Here is a 21,019-nt window from a genome sequence, read left to right on the forward strand (position 1 = left end):
AATTTTCTAAAGAAAAGCATCTTGCAGAATGTGAATTTGCACATGCTCATAGCAAAGCCAAATATATTATGTTGAGCCAATGAATCTTGTGCTGATACAGTTTTGTCGGTTCACATGAAGGTTATATCCCGTTTTTTTGGAGTTGGTAGGCTCAGTTGTTTGATTAATTTCATTGAAATCTATTAGTAATTTAAAAATAAATGTAAGATGAACTTTTAATGACTTGTTAATATGATTAGTTTACTGAAAATATTTTTAAGACTTGCGCTGAATTTTGTGATACACTTTCTAATTAGGTAACGATACATCAATCTGCATTTTAACGTGCAGAGCACTAGGCACAAACTCAAGCCCACAGTTTTCTACTTGGCTACTTCTGACCTTGGTTGCTACAGCATATAAAGGCAGTTAAAATTGCACAGGGCAGCTCTTGCACAATCTGTTTTCTGCTGAAGAGCAGCACTGGTAGACACTCAGATTCATGTCTCCAGCTTTCCTTCTTGACTAAAGAGTCCAACCTAAGGACAATTAAAGGAAGAAGGAGAAATTAATGCATTTAAAATACGCAGTAATTTATATTATCATCATCATTAGAATCTTATGAGACTAATGATGCAAACATGAATGCTATAGTTAAGGATACATATTAATAAGTGCTATTTCATTTATGAATAGTCTGTTTACACACTTAGATTTTTATATGCCAAAACTACTCTTAATTTTTCTTGGAGTCTAAACTGATCTATGCATTATAGAGCAATGCTCATTAAATGTAAAGTCTTATTATCCATACACATAATACATATTTCAACAGGACACTAATGGGCTCATTTCCAGCTTTGCAAATAGTGAACCATTAATTATTCATCCCAATCCATCAATTTATTAAACATTCATCGCAATCAACCAGTTCAGCATCACACAGTTCATTAAATGCTGGAGTGGGGTCACTATGTCATTGTACAAGTCATACTTCAAATCTTTCCACAAAGCTCACCAAATGACCAAACGTAACTTTCAGTGTGTGTGATTCTCCAATTTATCATACAGATGAATCCAAAGCCTTCTACTCCATTAAGCACAACAGCTTGGTCAGCAAATATGTCATGGGTCTTGTGCTTCCATTAACATTCTTAAGATGACTTAACTTGTCCTTGCCAACAAAGAAAATGTATAAAATAAATCTGTATTTGATGAATCACTGTCTGGCTAACATTGATTTAGTCTGATTTTAAAATCATATTATTGGAATTGTGAAATCAGACTAATGATAATCTTTCTTGTCACAAGTAGGCTTACATCAACACTGCAATGAAGTTACTGTGAAAATCCCCTAGTTGCCACATTCCGGCACCTGTTCGGGTACACCGAGGGAGAATTCAGAATGTCCAATTCACCTAACGGGAATCTTTCGGGACTTGTGGGAGGAAACTGGAGCACCTGGAGGAAACCAAAGCAGACACGGGGAGAAAGTGCAGACTCCGCAGACAGTTACTCAAGCCGGAAATCAAACCTGGGACCCTGGCGCTGTGAAGCAACAGTGCTAACCACTGTGCTACTAAGGCAATGATATATGATTTGGAGTTGCAGGCTGGGGTTTTCTGGTCCTATCCATAGCGGGACCGGGAATTCCCACCCAAAGTCAAATTGGGGGTCCGTCAAATTTCCGTCCCCTGCTGCAATCATTCCCGCTTGTGTCACTGGAAAATCCTGATAACATGCATGTTAGGTTTGGATTCTACTCTGATACAAAGAAGCAGAGAAAGTAGAAATTGGGCCGGAAAGTCTCCAATCAGATTCATCCCTGTGAATGACACTTCACATCTTTCTCTTCATCAGCCAACCCCTAATGCTGCAGGAATCTCAGCCACTCACTCCTGGGGTGGAACCTTCCATTCTGGAGTCTAGTTCCAGTGGTGGGCGGGGAAGTCAGTTTAATTCTTGCTGGCGGCGGCTGAACTTGTGTGACCTTCCACTGTTCAGCTGATTAATTATGCAGCCATGAGGAACATGGCGAATCTCGTGGAGGGGCAGGCAGCAGGTCGCCCACCCAACCATTACCTCACGAGGTCCTGCCGCCATATTTAAACAGCAGGCAGACAGCCATTCACAAACGAACAAAGAATAAAGAACAAAGAACAATACAGCACAGGAACAGACTCTTCAGCCCTCAAACCTGTACCGGTCATGATACCAACCTTGGTCAAAACCCTCCGCACTTCCTGGTGCCATATTGCTCTATACCCATCCTATCCATGTGTTTGTCAAAATGCCTTTGAACGCCGTTAATGTATCTACTTCCACAACCTCCCCCGGCAATGCAATCCAGGCACTCACCAGCGTCTGCTTAAAAACCCTGCCTCGCAGATCTCCTCTAAACTTTACCCCATGAACCCTGCCTCGCACATCTCCTCTAAACTTTACCCCATGGACCTTAAACCTATGCCCCCTGGTGACTGACCGCTCCACTCTGGGAAGGAGTGCCTGCCCATCCATTCTATCCATGCCCCTCATAATCTTGTAGACCTCGTTCATAGAAGCATAGAATTTACAGTGCAGAAGGAGGCCATTCGGCCCATTTGGTCTGTACTGGTCCTTCAAAAGAGCACCCCACCCAAGCCAACACCTCCATCCCAGCCCCGTAACCCCACCCAACCTCTTGTTTGGACACAAAGAGGCAATTTAGCATGGTCTATCCCCCTAACCTGCATATCTTTGGACTGTGGGAGGAAACGGGAGCATCCGGAGGAAACCCATGCAGGCACGGGAAGAACGTGCAGACTCCGCCAACAGACAGACAGTGACCCAAGCCAGGAATCGAACCCGGGACCCTGGAGCTGCGAAGCAACTGTGCTAACCACTGTGCCCTATCAGGTCACCCCTCAACCTCTGTCGTCCTAATGAACACAGTCCGCACCAATTCAGCATCTCCACATAGCTAACACCCTCCCAACCAAGCAACATCCTGGTAAACCTCCTCTGCACCCTCTCCAAAGCCTCCATATCCTTCTGGTAGTGTGGCGACCGAAGGGTCTTTACTATGCTGTAAGACCTCTGTCTTGATGACTCTATTGCTCTCTGACTAAGGTGTGAGCCATGTGTGAGCAGGGTCCCTCTGACACTGTTGCCTTGGTAGCATAGAAAGAATAACTACATGAGGCGGGATTCCCTTTCCGGGGAGTAAGTCCCCTCGCTGGCGGGAAAACCGGTATGAACCACTGCGGTGTCAACGGTCCCTGAAAGTGCAGAATTCTCCGCACTTCCAGGGGTTGGGTGGAAGCCGGAGGGGTTTGCGGCGCACCAGCCGGCGCCGAAGGGACTGCACGAGTTTGCGCATGCGCTGAAAGGCCGGCATGATCTCGCGCATGCGCAGAACTGCCGGCGTGGTTCCGCACATGCGCAGACTGGCCATCGTATTCTGGCGAATGCGCAGGGGGTTGTCTTCTCCATGCCGGCCATGGCGGAGACCTACAGGGGCCGGCGCGGAAGGAAGGAGTGCCCCCATGGCACAGGCCCGCCCGCAGATTAGTGGGCCCCGATCGCGGGCCAAGCCACCGTGGGCCCCCCCCCCCCGAGGTCCACCCCAGCTGATTTACCTGCCAGGTCCTCCGTGTGTGACCATGTCTAACACATGCCAGCGAGACTGGCCAAAACCGGATGGTTGCTCAGCCCATCGGGGCCAGGAGAATTTCTGGGGGGGGGGCTGCTGCCAACGGCCCCCGACCGACGTGGCGTGAACCCCGCCCCCGCTCGAAAGCCACCGCCACAAAATTCAACAGGGGGCGGCGGGGTGGGATTCGCGCCCCCTACCCCCCTCCCCAGGAATTCTCCGACCTGGCGGGGTGTCAGAGAAGCCCGCTGATGAGCTCTTGTCAGGTATGACTATTCACCCGGAAGTATGTAGGTTTGGAGTCCACTAGATGCAGAGGCAAACACCTACATTCCTCTCTTCATCCCTGCATCTGACTACAGCAGATGGCAAATTGTACAGAATGGACGGCAGTTCATCACCTTACTTGGATCTCAATGTTATGAGACCCATGAGTTGGGAACAAACCTGCTGCCGTGTGGGTTTCACCATCGAGAAGAGAACACAAGTGAGCATGGTGAACATCCAGTGGCCTAATTTTCTGGGTGTCCATTTAGTTGGCCACTTGTGCTGACCTTGAACACGGCCTCCCACTTGGAGGGAGCCCACTGACTGACTAATTGCATGGTCAAGATCAGACCAAAATGCAATGTTTCACCTTCCAAACTCGGTTCTACCCTCCTCCTGTCACCCACTAATGTCCCTCCATCACCCTTGACCCACCAAATATCACCATTCCTCTTTCATCTATCACCCTTGGACTTCCTCCCATTGCCCTGGACCAGTTCATGATCCTCCTCCGTATGCCTTCCTTTACCCCCCCCCCCCCCCCCCCTCAGAGCTGACACCCATTATTATTCCCATGTCCACCCTGGTCCTACCCACTCCTGTTTTCCGAGCCACCGGTCTCACCTCCCCCTCCCCTCCCACCACCATGAAGTCTTCACCTACCAACATCTCACCCCTCACTCTGGACCTGCCCCGCCCACCGCATCCTACTCCCCCTCTGACTGAGACTGTTTTCTCCTATTTCCTGTACCCTAAATTAACCCCTCAGGACCTCACTGCTTGTCGCCACTGACCCTGCCCACTGAGACAATCTCTGAGCCCGCACCCCCCAGACACCCGACCTCCTTCCTCGCTTAACCTGCCTTACTTGTCCTGTCTTTATTTCACCCTACCATACCACCCACCCCCACCTTCTAGCCTTCACCTCCTTTCCGTGCCCAGCCTTGCCATAGCTTTTGCTGCCAGGACTTGATATGAGTGAAGTTATTTGTGGTACTCAAGAAGGCGAAAGCAGCTTCTACTGATGTCAAAGTCATGGAACAACTGTACCTCATCAAGTGCACATCATTAACACACTGTCCTGCGGGCAGCACGGTGGCGCAGTGCGTTAGCCCTGCAGCCTCACAGCGCCGAGGTCCCAGGTTCGATTCCGGCTCTGGGTCACTGTCCGTGTGGAGTTTGAACATTCTCCCCGTGTTTGCGTGGGTTTCATCCCCACAACCCAAAGATGTGCAGGGTAGATGGATTGGCCACACTAAAATTGCCCCTTAATTGGAAAAAATGAATTGGGTACTCTAAATTTAAAAAAACACACTGTCCTAATTCTTGCTCGTGTAGAACTTAATTTTGATGGGCAAATCTAATTCCAGTGTGATGGCCTTTTAATGAGCATGCATGAGATGCTAATGCATGCAACTGGGGTTCCCAACATTGTTCATCAGGTAGATCTACCGGTCTTTAGCCCACCACAAATGTCGGGAGAATAAAATTCAAACAGTTTATCCCACTGTCGGGAAACAGGGGCACGATTCTCCGCAAATGCGGAGAGTCGTAAAGGCTGCCGTGAAACTGGCCGTGTTTCACGGCAGCCTCCGCGCCCCCTCCCGGGGCCAGGGGCGTGATACTCCACTGCCCATGACGGGTCGGAGAATAGCGGGAGGACCTTCCCGACATTTTTCCCGACCTCCCGCTATTCTCCCCCCGCCCCCCTCCCCCACGACACGAATCGCTGCTCGCCATTTTTTACGGCGAACAGCGATTCTCCCCTGGCCGATGGGCTGAGTTCCCAGGCCTTTACGGCCGTTTTCACGAACGCAAACACACCTGCTCTCACTGTTCGTGAAAACGGCCGCAAAGTGTCGTCCCGGACCACCATGGCACCGATTGGAATGGGCCCGCGATCGATGGGCACCGGTCACGGGCAGCGGGTCCGATACCCGCGCACTCTTTGTTCCTCCACCTGGGTCACTCCACCGCCGGGCGGCTGAGGGGCATGACGGCCCGCGCATGTGCGGGTTTGACGCATATGCGTGATGACGTCATCTGCGCATGCGCGTGTTGGAGCTGTCCAACCCGCGCATGCGCGGCTGACGTCATCGTGCGTGTCAACCACCGTGACGCTTGGCGCGCGGGCTTAGCGACGGTTGCTAAGCCCACGATGCCGTTCTTCACGTGGCCGCGCTGCTAGCCCCGCCCGGGGGGGAGAATCGGGTCCCGGGAGGGGGCGCGGAGGCTGCCGTGAAACACGGCCAGTTTCACGGCAGCCTTTACGACTCTCCGCATTTGCGGAGAATTACGGCCCAGATTCTCCCCCCTGGGCGGGGCTAAGCCCGCGCGCCAAGCGTCACGGCGGCTGACGCGCACGATGACGTCAGCCGCGCATGCGCGGATTGGACGGCTCCAAACCGCGCATGCGCGGATGACGTCATCACGCATATGCGACAAATCCACGCATGCGCGGTCCATCATGCCCCTCAGCCCATCGGCCAGGGGAGAATCGCTGTTCGCCGTAAAAAACGGTGAGCAGCGATTCGTGTCGTTGGGGGGGGGGGGGGGGGGGGGGGGGGGGGGGGGGGGGAGAATAGCGGGAGGTCGGGAAAAATGTCGGGAAGGCCCTCCAGCTATTCTCCGACCCGTCGTGGGCAGCGGAGAATCGCGCCCCAGATTTTTTGCTCCCAGCCAAATTAAGTGTCCCCACCTGCCACAATTCTCACTGCTGGCTGGAACTGAAGATTCTGCACCTTGTGTGACATGCCACAACTAACTGATGGCAGATGGACAGACCGAGGGAAACTGAATGACTTTCCTGTCATCCTGCTGTTGTTCTATAAACCCGAGATAAGATGTGGATGGGGGAGGCAGCAAGAAGACTACTGAAGGGCCCAATAAAGGGAAGGGGCCTGATAATGATCATCGCCCACCCAAAAGGTAAAAAACGGATAAATAACAATACTGGTCTGAACTGTTTCTTTCCTTCTGGGCATCTCTTTTACTCCAATAACCCTGAGAACAGTGGCCACAACTTATTGGATTTAGACAGAGTATCATGTTTTTACAGTTGTGGGGGGAATTTAATTACCTCCAAATTTCGGCCTGTTTGACTATTTACAATGGCTTTCTCTGGGTGATTTGCCCAATTACAGTGGATCACCTGAGCAAATATTGGAAAATCAAACCGATTGAAGACCACGTCTCTAAAATAACCCATCCAGTTTCCTTCTATTAATTAGATGGTTTGGCCATGCTAAATTGGTGATACAGTAGCACAGTGGTTAGCACTGTAGCGTCACAGTGCCAGGGACCCAGGTTCGATTCCCGGCTTGGATCACTGTCTGTGCGGAGTCTGCACATTCTCCTGTGTATTTATTTATGCAATATTAAACGGTGTGAAAGGGACTGAAGGTCGCCTCATTGGGATTTTCACTGCTTCTGATAGATCTACAGTTTTATGAGCTGATCAGAGCGACAACAATTTTGAAAGGAAATGTTGAATCACTGTTTTGTTTTCATTCCGACTCAGGGCTAGAGTTTTCCCATGGTCCTCTGAGGTGCCATGAACCACCTTTATTAACAAAATGGGCCTGGCTCCAAAAATTATGGGGTGTGGGCTGAAAGACCCACACCCACAATGGAGTCAAAAAGAGTAGGACTGCTGCATGTGGGCTCGCTACGCAAACCATGATTCCACACCTGCAAAAATGGCCAGAAAGAAGAATTAGGACAAAAATCCCAGAAAAGTTTTTTTTTAAATGTTTGGCCTGACTACACAAAAGCCTGGACCTGAGTCTTGGTGCATACTGTCCAATCGTTTGTTGGTTTCCTATCTGATTGATTACTATCTTACAAATATCAAGTATTTGAAAGCTGTAGGTACATCGGTTACACTTGTACATAATTGACAATTATAACTCTTCATGCTCTTTTGTTCATATTGATTGTTTATTTGTTTAGACTTTGTAAGCTGTTCATCTGTTAAAGTACATTGATAACTTATTTTACAGGTATGATATTTTGTTTATTTTAATGTAAATAGTGCTTAGTAACAGTACACATGCAAGTGCTATATCTTCTTGGAGGAACTGGCAAATGTCCATAAAATCACAGGTTTAACTCACTAATCGGAACTTTAAAATTCTTTGAAAATTCCACATTTAAATGATACATGCAATTTGCTATGAAGAATTTTGCAGGTGTATAGTTAGAATTACAAATTCATAGACCTCCCCTGCAGCTCCTCAGAGTGAGTTGGAGGAATATTTCTATCAGAGGTATTACCTTCTGCATGTTGCTACTTGCCTTTCTCTTTACTTCCTCTCCTTCAGTTTTTTTTTATTTGTTCATGTGATGTGGGCCTCGCTGGTTGGGCCAGAATATTGGCCATTCCTGAGGGCATTTAATAGTCAACCACATTGCTGTGAATCTGGAGTCACATCTAGGCCAAATCAGGTAAGGATTGTAACAAAAAGGGTTTCCTTTACTGCACAACAGGCTGGTATTGGGTGTCACAGATAACTGTGGGTGTCTCTCTCCATCTGGCAGGTGTTAAAACCACGACCTGGAAGTGTCGCACTGGGACAGCTTCGCAAGAGAGAGGGGGCAAGTCTCACTGTTTATACCTAACCAGTGAGGTTGTCCGTATGCCACACAGTTATCTTGACTGCCACCTACCCCTGTGTGAGTCTCTCCCGTAATGGTGAAATGTCACCCGGAAGTGCCCCACCAGTGCAACTTCCCAAGAGAGAGAGAAAGAGGGATCACTGTTTATCCCTGATCAGTAGCCTCTCTTGAGTGAGCGGGTTCGAAGCGATCAGATTCCCTTTTTCGGTCCTTGACTATGTGATTATGTCCTGGCAATTATTGTGACTTGACCAGAGCGGACAGTGAAAGGAAGGTGAGAACCACAATAATGGTAGTTTTAAAATAATTGATTTATTCAAGAGAAATTAAGTCTTCTGCAACTCAGATTAACCCACACACACAAACACCGATTATGAAATACTATGTGTAAAACAAGAGACTAAACGGCACATCGAAAATTCTTACAGCAGAAACACAGATACATTCACTCACCCATCCCAAACCTCAACAAGCTATACTAATTGGGAGTTTTCTGTGAGCTGGAGGAATATACTCACTGCTCCAGGGACAGGATAGTTTAAAAAAAAACAATGACACAGATTTCTTTAGATCTTCTTCCAAGCCGACTGGTCCTTGCGCCTGTTGCTCCTTCAGTTCTCATGGTCTCTTTTCAGCCAGTTGAAGCATGTGTCAGGCAAGAGAGTAGAGTTTCTTTCAGGCTAGTAGAGTTCCTTTCTTCTCACAGTTCCTCAGACTTTACTTTTTAAGGGCAAAACTCTGAATGGGTCAAACACTGACCCTCCCACAGGTGAGTTCCAGGACAAAGGAAGCCTTTCTGATTGTTGGCAGAATGGAAGTGATCAAGTTCCCCAATCACAAGGTGTCATAATGTAATTTGATTTTAATCAGTGCCCTTACAAAAAGCTTGCAATGTCTCTGGTTTCTGCTGGTCTCTTGACAATGGTCGCTGGAGCCAACTTCGTTATCTCATTAAGGTATTGTGCTTCCGTCTGGCCAGGACAATAAGTAATTTGCATTTCAACTGCCCCTAGTCTCTTGATGAGATTGGGCTGTTTCATGACTCATGGCCTGTTTGTCTTGATTCCGTTGTCTGCCTGATCTGCTCATTTAAAATGGAATGTCCTGTTCCAACATGTCCAGTTTATTTTGGTCCTTTGATGAGTTTGCTACAACTTACAGGTTTATACCTTTGCACCTCAAGTGTTATATTAATAATAACAATAATCATTTATTAATGTCACAAGTAGATTTACATTAACACTGCAATGAAGTTACTGTGAAAAGCCCCTTTCGCCACACTCCGGCGACTCTTTGGGTAAACCGAGGAAGAATTAAGAATGTCCAATGCACCTAACAGCACGTCTTTCGGGACTTGTGGGAGGAAACCCACAGAGACACGGGGAGAACGTGCAGACCCTGCATAAACAGTGATGTTGGTCGTTCTGGGTGAGTGTGCTTAACACTCAATGTGGCTCTGTTTCTTTACTTAGCTCTGGAGTCGCCAGGTATCGTTAAGACACCGCCACAAGCTTCAAGGTGAAATTCAAAGCAATAAAACCATACACCAATTAGGAAGTCCAAACAACTGAGTTTATTATAATACAATTATAATAACTACCCATGCACACGCTAAAAGGATTAAACTTATTCCTACCGCTAAATAAACTAATAGTTATCTCGAAAGAACTGCCGGGTCAGGGAACAAGGCCTCTTGCTCTGCTCTGGTCTGCAGACTGCAGGTTGGTATAAGTTAAAAGGGGTCAGGAGTGTCTATCTCTGGTAGCGATTGTTGTGAGGCACTTACTTGCTGGCGGCTGCTGTCCGAACCCTCTCCTCTCTCTCGTTCAAGGTCTTCATGGCAAAAGCTGGTCGAGGTGCTGGTCCACGGAGGAGTGCTAGTCAAAGAGAGAGGAGGGCTGGAGGGCTGGATTAGAAGACTGAACCATGTGTGGGACCTGTCTTTTATAGGTCCCAGGGATCCGTGCCCCTTTGGGCGGACTCCCTTACCTGCTTGGAATCGATTGGGTCTCTTCTCAATCGATATGTTTGAATCCCCCCAATACTGAGGCTTTTCCTTAGCTACTGGACGGGCCTTCAGGCTCTTTGTTTTCGAACCTTGCTGGTGCCTGAGTGTCTGGTATCCTTTACAATGTTGCAGTTGCTTCCCCAATTGTGTCCATTGTCTCTGGAATCGTTCCATTAACATGCTAATTATCCCGGTGATTGCCTCATTAGTATGCGGAATGTTCGTTTCAGTGCTGTCTGCTTTCTTAGCAGACAGAATCCACACCTGCTAGGGGCAGCCTGCTGGGGCTGCAAACATTGTCCATTTTATCCTGTATGCTTTGTGTTCCTCCATTTTGTATTCAGGGAATGGCCAACTTCGGTGGCTACAGTGACCTAAGCCGGAAATCAAATCTGGGTCCCCCCAGCAATGAATATGTGGCATTAAGCATACTGAAACTATCCTGCTATTACAGCCAGGTGAGGATTAGTACAAAGGCTCCCCTCTTTTTCCACCTCTCAGTTGACAACAATAATGTTTTTAAAAAGAATTTGCTTACTAATTTAGTGAGTGTTTAGCTGTTTAAGTCATGTGAATGTAAAAGACATACACTGTCTGGTTTTTTGATAGTAAGTTTTAAAAGTAAAGGAAATAGATTCTATTGTACTTAAAAGTAATTTAAAAAGAGCTCCGACTCTTACTCGCACATACATTTACAAGATTTACACACACCCACAGAAGGAAGTTGTAAAGATGGATATGTTTATATTGTTTAAAAGTTCCAAAGGAAAGTCAATCACATGCAGATCCCATAGATTGATATCTTGGATGGTTTCAAGTTGGATTCAGTGATTATCCCTGATTCAAGATAATTTTAAATGTTTATGGACGTCTTAACACCGGTTTGTGATAACACAGTACAGAGCGGTCAGAAAGTCAGAAACCCGCTCACGTTATTCAATTGGCAATTGAGGAGGCAATTACGGTCATTAATGAACTAACTCACAGAAATAATACCCTCTGAAAGTAATAATACATCTTCAGGGTGAGAATATGACAGGTGGGGAAGTCCATTTTTTAATGGGAAAGTTGGTTTGGACGAATATTGAAACTACAGCTGAAACAAGAATCTGAGCTTTCTAGTTAACCCTTCATGGACTGCAGAGACTGCTCATGTGAAGGAGCAGGGAAACCGTTTTGAGCTTATTTCATCAGGAGGACCCTCCTCTGACTCAGAGAGATCTTTGGATTGTTTTTTTTTCTTGTTTATTACCCAGGGTGTAAAGCCTATGAAACAAATGGTCATTAATGGTCTCAGTTGGAAACACACCCTCCAGTGAGGAGAGAAGGATTAGGAGGAGGAAGAGGAGGAGGAGAAGGGTGAAAGGAAGAAAATAACACAGGGAGCTTCAGGATGCTGTGCTTTTGCAGGAAGGTGATAGAGCAAAACCGCACTCCAAAGGTCAGGAAGAACCCAGAGACCCTCAGCAGAGGTGCAGATGATCTTATGCTGCCCCAGGAGTATACAGGCAGGCATCTAGCTATCTGCAACTCATGGAGGCTCAGTGCCAGAGAAGAATCATGCTTTCAAGAGCCATGGTCACATCACTTGTGAGATATTCATCCAACAGCATTGGGGGTCACCTGATGCCTGCCGCAGTGTCACTAAATCTCTTCACAACAGGCTCATTCCAGACAGCCTGTGGAGACCTTATTAGGATAACACAGCCGTTTGCACACCATTATATCAAGGTGTTCATTGATGTAACATTCCGAATGACTGGGAATTGCATCTCCTTCACACAGAATGTCCAGAGTCAAATGGTTAAAGCATATGGATAGCTTATACTCATTCATTATAAGATGTTCCTGCTAACCACGCGATTATTTCTTGCAATGCATAATGGCACGGTCAGGATAATTGTGTCCTTGTGGAATTATGCTACCTTGGATGAGCAGCAAACTCAATTACCTCCTGCATTAGGGGCTGGTTTAGCACACGGCTAAATCGCTGGCTTTGAAAGCAGACCAAGGCAGGCCAGCAGCACGGTTCAATTCCCGTACCAGCCTTCCCGAACAGGCGCCGGAATGTGGCGACTAGGGGCTTTTCACAGTAACTTCATTTGAAGCCTACTTGTGACAATAAGCGATTTTCATTTCATTTTCATTTCATTTCATTAGCTAGCAAGTCCTGTTGCACATTGGACCAATATTGCACATACTGATGCCATACCCTCTCTGGCTGACTTCATGAAGTCATTGAGCCTTTTGTAGCACTGAGGCCAAGTCCCTCTCATTAAACCCACACCGTTGATCTCTGTTCCTACCTCCTCCCACGTAGCACAAGTCTGGCTGGGCTTCCTCCTCTGATCAGCGGATGGCATGAGCTTATGATTGTCTGTGCCGATCATAAACTGCATGCATGGGGGGATCCAAGGGTGGCCTCACTGAATCTGGGGGCCGTTCTAGAATGCCTCTTTCTTCGCTTTGATAGTACAGATATTTATATGTAACAAATGGACAACTGCCCAAGCCAAAAGGTGGGAGACCTGCTAATTTAAAATATTTCTGCAAACAAAGACAATTTACATCGTTTGCGGAGATGAGCAAAAAGTTAAATACACTTACCTGGCCAGCCTGGAAAATGTACAAATCTCTCTATACAATAAAACCACTATATTACTCATCTGATGTGTCAACTGACACTGTCCCTTGCCTGGGAGCCCTTTAAAAGTGCCAGCCGTGACCCCATTCTGGGTCTCAGCCCGAAGCCTCCGAGGCTGTATATCTCGCCCTTCAACACATTTAGGCAGATGAGGATCCATAACCCTACCTTGCTGCTAACTTGTGGCAACGAACATATTATCTGGGGCAATCCTACAGCAGGCCAGGAAGTCAGAACTTCACCAACTTCTAGGTGCGGAACCCACCGTCGGCACATTACCATGTTATTCAGTCCAAGCTCTTTGTGGTCTCTGACTCACTCTGAAAAAACAGTTTCTTAACACACTTTCTGTTACATGACCTGTCTTCACAATTCAGTCAGTACCAAACATGCACATAACAAGATCACTCCAGGCCCATTGTTTAAAGTGATTTAGATTAAAATGGTCGATAGGGGCCTCTTCTCAACCAGGGTCCATTGCCCAAGGTGATTGCATTTAACAGCTTGTTCTCTCTCATCTGAATAATTAGATAATGTCTTTGAGTAGTTCAGGAGATAGAAATTCAAATTTAAGCTCATTGTCCTTGGTGGGCTATATCCAGACATGTCAGCTCTGATGGATTTATAAAATGCCAGGCAAAGTTTTGTAATTGTTCAGCCATTTTGACACTTGCTGTGTAGGTCACTTGAGTGTTTTCAAACTTTTTTCTGTGGCTTCTGTTATGGGTCAGGGTTTAGAGAGCCCCAAAGTGTATCATGGAGTTCACCTGACCCATAACTTTGACTAGATTGTGGTTATGGGGAGCACACGGGCCTACTTTATGGGTGTGATGTAACAGATTTACAGTACTTTTAAATTAAAACAATGTTTATTTATGAAACCAGTTAACACTTTATGAACCCACAGTAAACATCTTAACAACTATCAACATCAATAAGTTACCCTATAAGTAACTCTTATTCTTTCCTTTCAACATCCATAAGACAAAAAAGAACCCTTTTACAGAAAGACATCAGGTTTAACTTCTCTACTGATACATGTACCACTTTGAAATCCTCAAATGAGCTGAAGTCAGTCTGTAGCCTGCAGAGATCCTTGCTGCTTGCTTTTCTTAAATACACTCATTTCTTAAAGGTACTCTCACATGACACTTCCGCCCATTAAATAAAGTCATTTTCTGATTTAAAAAACAGGGTTTTATAACACAACATATATATTAACATAACCCTAATTTTATCAGGGACGGCATGGTGGCACAGTGGTTAGCATTACTGTCTCACAATCCAAGGGGCCCGGGTTCGATTCTGAACTCTGGTAACTGTCTGTGTATGCATATTCTCCCTGTGTTTGCGTGGGTTTCCTCTGGGTGCTCTGGTTTCCTTCCACAGTCCAAAGATATGCAGGTTAGGTGGATTCACCATGATAAATTGCCCCTTAAAGGTTGGACAGGGTTATGGGGACAGGACAGAGGATTGTGCGTATGTAGGGCGAGCTTTCAGAGGGTCAATGCAGACCCGATGGGCTGAATGGCCTCCTTCTGCTCTGTAGGGATTCTAAATTTCATCAGGGCAGTGAGCTTGTGCCCAGAAGATTGGAAGTAAATGTTGGTGAGAATAGTTGCGCCCATGTGAAACTGCTATTTATTTTGTTAACCACAATATTACTGCCCATGTACAGCTATACTTGAGGTGTAAAGTATTTTCTATGCATGCTTGTGAACAATTCAAGCATAAACAATTATTCAACCATTCTATCCACTTTCACCAGTCCCCTCTGTGGTTCACCTCCAATGCACAGTCATAGAGTCATAGAGGTTTACAGCATGGAAACAGGCCCTTCGGCCCAACTTGTCCATGCCACCCAGATTTTACTACTAAACTAGTCCCAATTGACCACAGTTGGCCCATATCCCTCTATACCCATATAAATGCTTTTTAAAAGACAAAAATTGTACCCTCCTCGACTACTGCCTCTGGCAGCTCGTTCCAGATACTCACCACCCTCGTGTGTGAAAATATTTCCCCTCTGGACCCTTTTGTATCTCTCCCCTTAAATCTATGCCCTCTATTTTTAGACTCCCCTACCTTTGGGAAAAGATGTTGATTATCTACCTTATCTATGCTCCTCATTATTTTATAGTTCTCTGTAAGATCACCCTTAAACCTCCTACTCTCCAGGAAAAAAGTCCCCATCCAGAATCCATCTTATTTGGCCAGGACAGTCAGTCCACCCCTTCCTATGGCTTCTTCCTCCATCCTACCCATATGCAATTCTTTAAACTGTCCCTTCTATTCCTCATCAATGTACTGCATCTTTATGGCATCATATAAAACTATAGGGTCAACTTCCATTTGATTATCAAGGATCCCCAAGACCACAAGTGTATATTGTTTACTAAACATAATTTTTTGATACTGCAATATTATTGTTAGTGCTTTATTTAATGGCATAAATAGTAAATTGACAGGTTTATTTTGAACACTTATTTCAATGGGGTGTTGTGTATGCCTGCATGCCATTGTAATATAATGATGCTTGGCAAAGCAAGGGTTGATATGAGCATGGAGACTAGAACCTTCCATGGTATGATGTATAGAGTCACATGGCAATAGACTCGGTGAACAATCTAGAAGGAACCTGCATGGGAGCAGCACCATGCATAGCAGTAACTGGGCTCTGTACATAGTTAAGGATTACCAATAAATGGTTCATGTTTAAACATACAAGTCTCAAGATCTCATCAATCAGACACCAATCAAACCCATAGCGTAACAGGTATCATGTGAAATAGCTCTTTTTGGTTATTATTAGCTTGTGCGGTAGAGCAGTATGAAAACATATTTTGAAAATACTGTGCTTTCCAAGAAACAGAAATTTAAATTGCACCTAAATCATGAAAAATACTGAATTCACACAACGGGGGTTAATCTGAACTAAAATTGCTTTTAGCACTTTAATTAAAGTGTACAAGTGGTAACCAAAAAAATTCAAAATGATAATGACAATACTTAACATTTAAATGGTTCATTTGCATTTAATTTCATAGTAAAACAATTAACTGATATTAATTATTTTCTCCATTACTTTTTAAAGGTCATTGCCTATTACAGGAAATTACTTTCATGATGCCAGTGACAATATTGAAACTTGAAATGCATTGATTTATACACTTCCCAGGACAGTCTTTGTTGAACTCAAAATCCCCTCTGAAAAGGTTAAGTTTTAGAATATAAATACATATTTAAATAACAAGTTTTAAGTTTCATTTGGAATTACTCTCAATATGCAACACAATTGTTTTTAATAGGAACTTCTCCATGTGAACAAAATTGTCTAGTTTTCTAATCATTTATATGAAGTACACAAGGAAAGAATTCTCACCTGAGTAAATAGAACTTTATATTGCACAATTCAATTAAACATAATCTACCTGCACACTGTTTCCAACATAAGAACATTAATTGGTAATAACCTTCATGGTCTGACAGTGTATTTTGATAATCAAAGTTTTAATTGTATGGAGGAGCTGCCACATTCTACAGTATTATCAATTGAATCTCCTGGCAATCAAGGTTGGGGTTGTAAAGAACACCTTTTCATGGAAGACGCTTTATAGAAAAGAAAGAAATATGTATTGATTCAGTAGTAACACTGCCAGCCAGTCAATTCACCAAATACTACACTTTTAAATAGATCTTCTTCCTTTCCCTCACTCATTCCTTCGGTAAAAGACTTCTATGTAATGAGAAGATAAAAAGATTATATCATTCCATGGAAGTTCTCTTTCAGGCAACGGTCATTGCAAACTATAGCCTGATATAATGTGAGCAATGTAATCATAGATGTTTAATGCCTTTATACTACTTTATTCTCTTTGCTGTTTTAACAGATGCCACCCTTCTGAATTTAATGGTTTAACTTTTCAGATAAGAGAGTGGAGAGAGCAATTTGCGAAAAAGACTTGTATGCCAATGTTGCTCAGTCATTTGCGACTTTAAAACATGTAGTTCAATATCTTTGGTGTATAGAAGGTCAAATGATTATTTTTGGACTTGGGAAACTGGACCTGAACCTTACATTTGGTATGCATACGACGTTGGCGTGGCGAGAGCAGATGTAAAACCCACTCCCGACCAAGATTGCATTGTTAACATGATATAACACTTGGTGGCCAATTAAGGCCCACCCAGCGTGAACCCTGTCTGCCGGAGTTTGCACTGAATGACGACCCAGTGGGGGGAGGGTTTAAAAACAGTGAATGCCCCTGAAGGCTGCCAGGAGATGTGTGAGAGGCTGAGGAAGCTGCCTGGAAGGATTTCATTAACTGTCCCTGTTCTGCAGTCATGGCCTTAGGCCCTGGTGCTTATGGAAAACAGGAGGGAAAGTCCATTGGGCACTCTGCCTCCGTTTCTCTGAAGAGTGACTGGGAGTCTAGCTGGAGGAGGCCATTGCCAGGCAGCAATTTATTATGCCAAGTGATGGCAAGGTAGTCACCCCACCTGACCAAAAAGGCACGGTCAGAGGTCGCCGCTCAGGTTAGTAGGCACGATGTGATGTGCCTCATGTGGCTTCAATGCCGTAAAAGGTTCAATAATATTCTGCGATTGGCAAGGATATTCTGCGATTGGCAAGGATAAGTGCAGAGCAGGCATCAAACTGTGTGGGGAAGTGTAGTTAGGTATCCGTTCCTCTGTGTGCTCAGGGGTCTGAGTGTATATGCCAACTGACACTGAAGCCTGTCCTGCCAAGGCTGGACTGTCAGAACAATAGGTTTCAGTACATCTGAGAGTGAAATGTGCCACAGTGAAATAGCCTGCTATATGCCCGTACGGGGGAGCTGCAATGGATCTTCAGGGACACAGAGCACTAATGAGACTTTCTATTGTTCCCGGTCAGGTTATAATGCTGCAGAGAGTAGCTGAATCGGACAGAGAGTGCTAAATCTGCTAGTCGTGGAAAGCATAAAAGTGATGCACTGGAGCTGAAGTGCCCACTGTCGTGGTGAGGCAGGGGTCTCGGATGAAGGTAAGCATGCAGCCAACAAATATGAGTGATGCAGATACTGGAACATTATGGTCTTCTGTCATCAGAAAGTGAACTCCCTCAGCCAGAGTGCCCATTGAAGCTCGAATGCAGATGGCACCACGCAGCAGGTCTCCATTGTCTCCTCAGCCCGCCCAGCGTGCATAATGACTTTGATGATTGAATTTACTGATACACTTCCTTCCTTCCACAGATGCACCACTCTCGGGAGCAGCCAGAAACCTTGAGGATTCCTCATTATGTTCCCAGGGAGATGTTGCTCCTGCACCAGAATTGCACAGTCTCTCAGAACCAGATGCCTGTGTGCATATTCACACATTGGTGGGCATTGGGTCCTTAAATTATGCAAAGTAGTGAGGGAACACCACATTCAAATGAGAAGGAAAGATCCCAGGGTCCCAACAGTGGGAGCTGGTTGTAAGAACTTATTACTTTTCTTCCAAACATATGGGGCGGGATTCTCCGATCCTCCGCACCGAAATCCCGATTGGCGCGAGGGTGGAGAATGGGCGTCAAACCCGTGATCGGGTCCGACACTGCTCCCGCGATTTTCCGGTGACTGGAGAATCGGGGCCAATCACACCAATCACGTGGTTTTTGCAGCGCCGGTCGGGGGCCTTTGAAAGAGCCCCCGTGGCGATTCACCAAGCGAAGCTGGCCGAGTTCCCGATGGCGTGGTTCTCTTATGGTGGACGGGGGGGTTCTCTCATGGTGGGGGGGGGGGGGAATCATTCATGGGGGGGCCTCCAGGACAGCCAGGCTACCAATCAGAGGTCACTGATCCGTGGGCGCGCGCGATCTTGGGGGCCTATCTTTTTCGTGCCGGTCCGCGGTGTGGGTTGGCCATGTCACACGGGGCTGCCGAAGGCTGCCGCACCATGGGCATGTGCAAACCCCCGACCGGAAGTGCAGGGCCCCGTATCGCCAGCCAGAGCTGCAAGGACTACTCCAGGGCCCTGCTAGCCCCTACCAAATCGGAGAATTACCCTGGACTTTCTCTAGGTAAGTCTAGAGTGATTCGCGTGCGTTTTTTCACGGGCATGGGACATAGCCCCATTATTGGAGAATCCCGCCCAAGGTACTCAGTCCGGTTGAAGAGGTGCCCAAGAATTTACTTAATGCACTTGTATGAAAACTGAATCAAAACTTTGAACAAAATTGATTGATTGATATTTATTTTCCCATATACTGAAGTACAATGAAAAGTACTTTTCTGCGGCCATGGGAACGTACACAGTACGTACATAGACAAAAGAATAAGAGTACATTGACAGTGGTGCATCAACAAATAGTGATTGGTTACAGTGTGGAACAAGGCCAAAAAAGAGCAGCATTGAGCATCGTGAATAGTGTTCTTACAGGGAACAGATCAGTCATTGAGGAGTCTAGTAATTGTGGGGAAGAAGGTGTTCCGATGTCTGGATGTGCAGGTATTCAGACTTCTGTACCTTCTGCCTGATGGAAGGGTCTGGAAGAGGGCAAAGCCTCGGTGTGAGTGGTCTCTGACAATGCAGTCTGCCTTTCTGAGGCAGCAGGAGTGAAAACAGAATCAATGGGAGGATGGTAAGCTTATTCGATGTGTTGGACTGAGTTCACCACACTGTAGTTTCTTGCGATCTTGGACCAAGCAGTTGCCATACCAACCTGTAATGCAGCCAGATAGGATGCTCTCTATGGCACATCCGTAGAAGTTTGTGAGAGTCGATGTAGACATGCTGAATTTCTTTAGCTTCCATTAGAAGTAGAGACGTTGTTGGGCTTTCTTGACTGTTGCATCAAAGTGAGTGGACCAGAACAGACTATTAGTGATGGTGACCCCCAGGAACCTAAAGTTATTGACCATCTCTACATCGGAGCCATTGATGTAGACGGGGGTGTGTGTCGTGCTACGTTTCCTGAAGTCGATGATCAGTTCCTTGGTCTTTCCAGCATTTCGAGAGGTTTTTTTCGGTACACCATACAACCAAGTGACATATCTCCCTTCCATAGTCTGATTCGTCGTTTTTGAGATACGACCCACCAAAGTCATATCGTCTGCAAACTTATAGATTAAGTTGGAGTTGAATCTCGCCACACAGTTGTGTGTGTACAGGGAGTACAGTAGAGGACTGAGCACACATCCTTGCTGGGCCCTGTTGTTAAGGACTATTGTGGAGGAGGTGTTGTTACCGATCCTGACAGACTGCGGTCTGTTGGTGAGGAAGTCAAGGATCCAGCTGCACAGGGAGGGGTCAAGACCAAGGTTGCAGAGTTATTAGTCTTGTTGGGATAATGGTGTTGAAGGTGGAGCTCTAGTCTATGAACAGCAGTCCCACGTAGGTGTACACAATAATACATAAACTTGTCAGACTACAGCGAAAAGTCTCTGAAATCTTAACATAAAGAAAAGGTAAAAGAAAATAGTTCAAAGAAATAATGTCAATGGATGCTTCTGAAATTTCGAAGGCTAGGAGTTCTCTTAATAATCAATCATACAATCATATTCTTAAGGAAATCCTTGGGCTGGGTTCTCTCAAATGTCCCCAGGCCAGCGTAAAAACGCTGGTGTTTCACTCCCGAGTTTCCAATAAAAAAGATGTTGACTCACTTACCTGCAGGGGGCTAGCAGAGACCCAGAGTGAATCATGCAGCTTTTGCTGCGGATATGGGCCCCCGCACTTCCCGTTATGAGACTGCGCATGCGCACGGCAGCGGCCTCCAGCAGCCGCTCCAAGCGCCATGGCGGACTTGGACCGCGGAGGCACCTGGAAAATAGCCCCCCCGATCGGCCACGCACCAGAAGGTCAGACCGGCCTGATCTGTCCCCCGGCCACCCATAAAGCCCACCAC

Source organism: Scyliorhinus canicula, chromosome 6, assembly GCF_902713615.1.
Source record: "Scyliorhinus canicula chromosome 6, sScyCan1.1, whole genome shotgun sequence".
In the NCBI taxonomy this organism is placed as follows: Eukaryota; Metazoa; Chordata; class Chondrichthyes; order Carcharhiniformes; family Scyliorhinidae; genus Scyliorhinus; species Scyliorhinus canicula.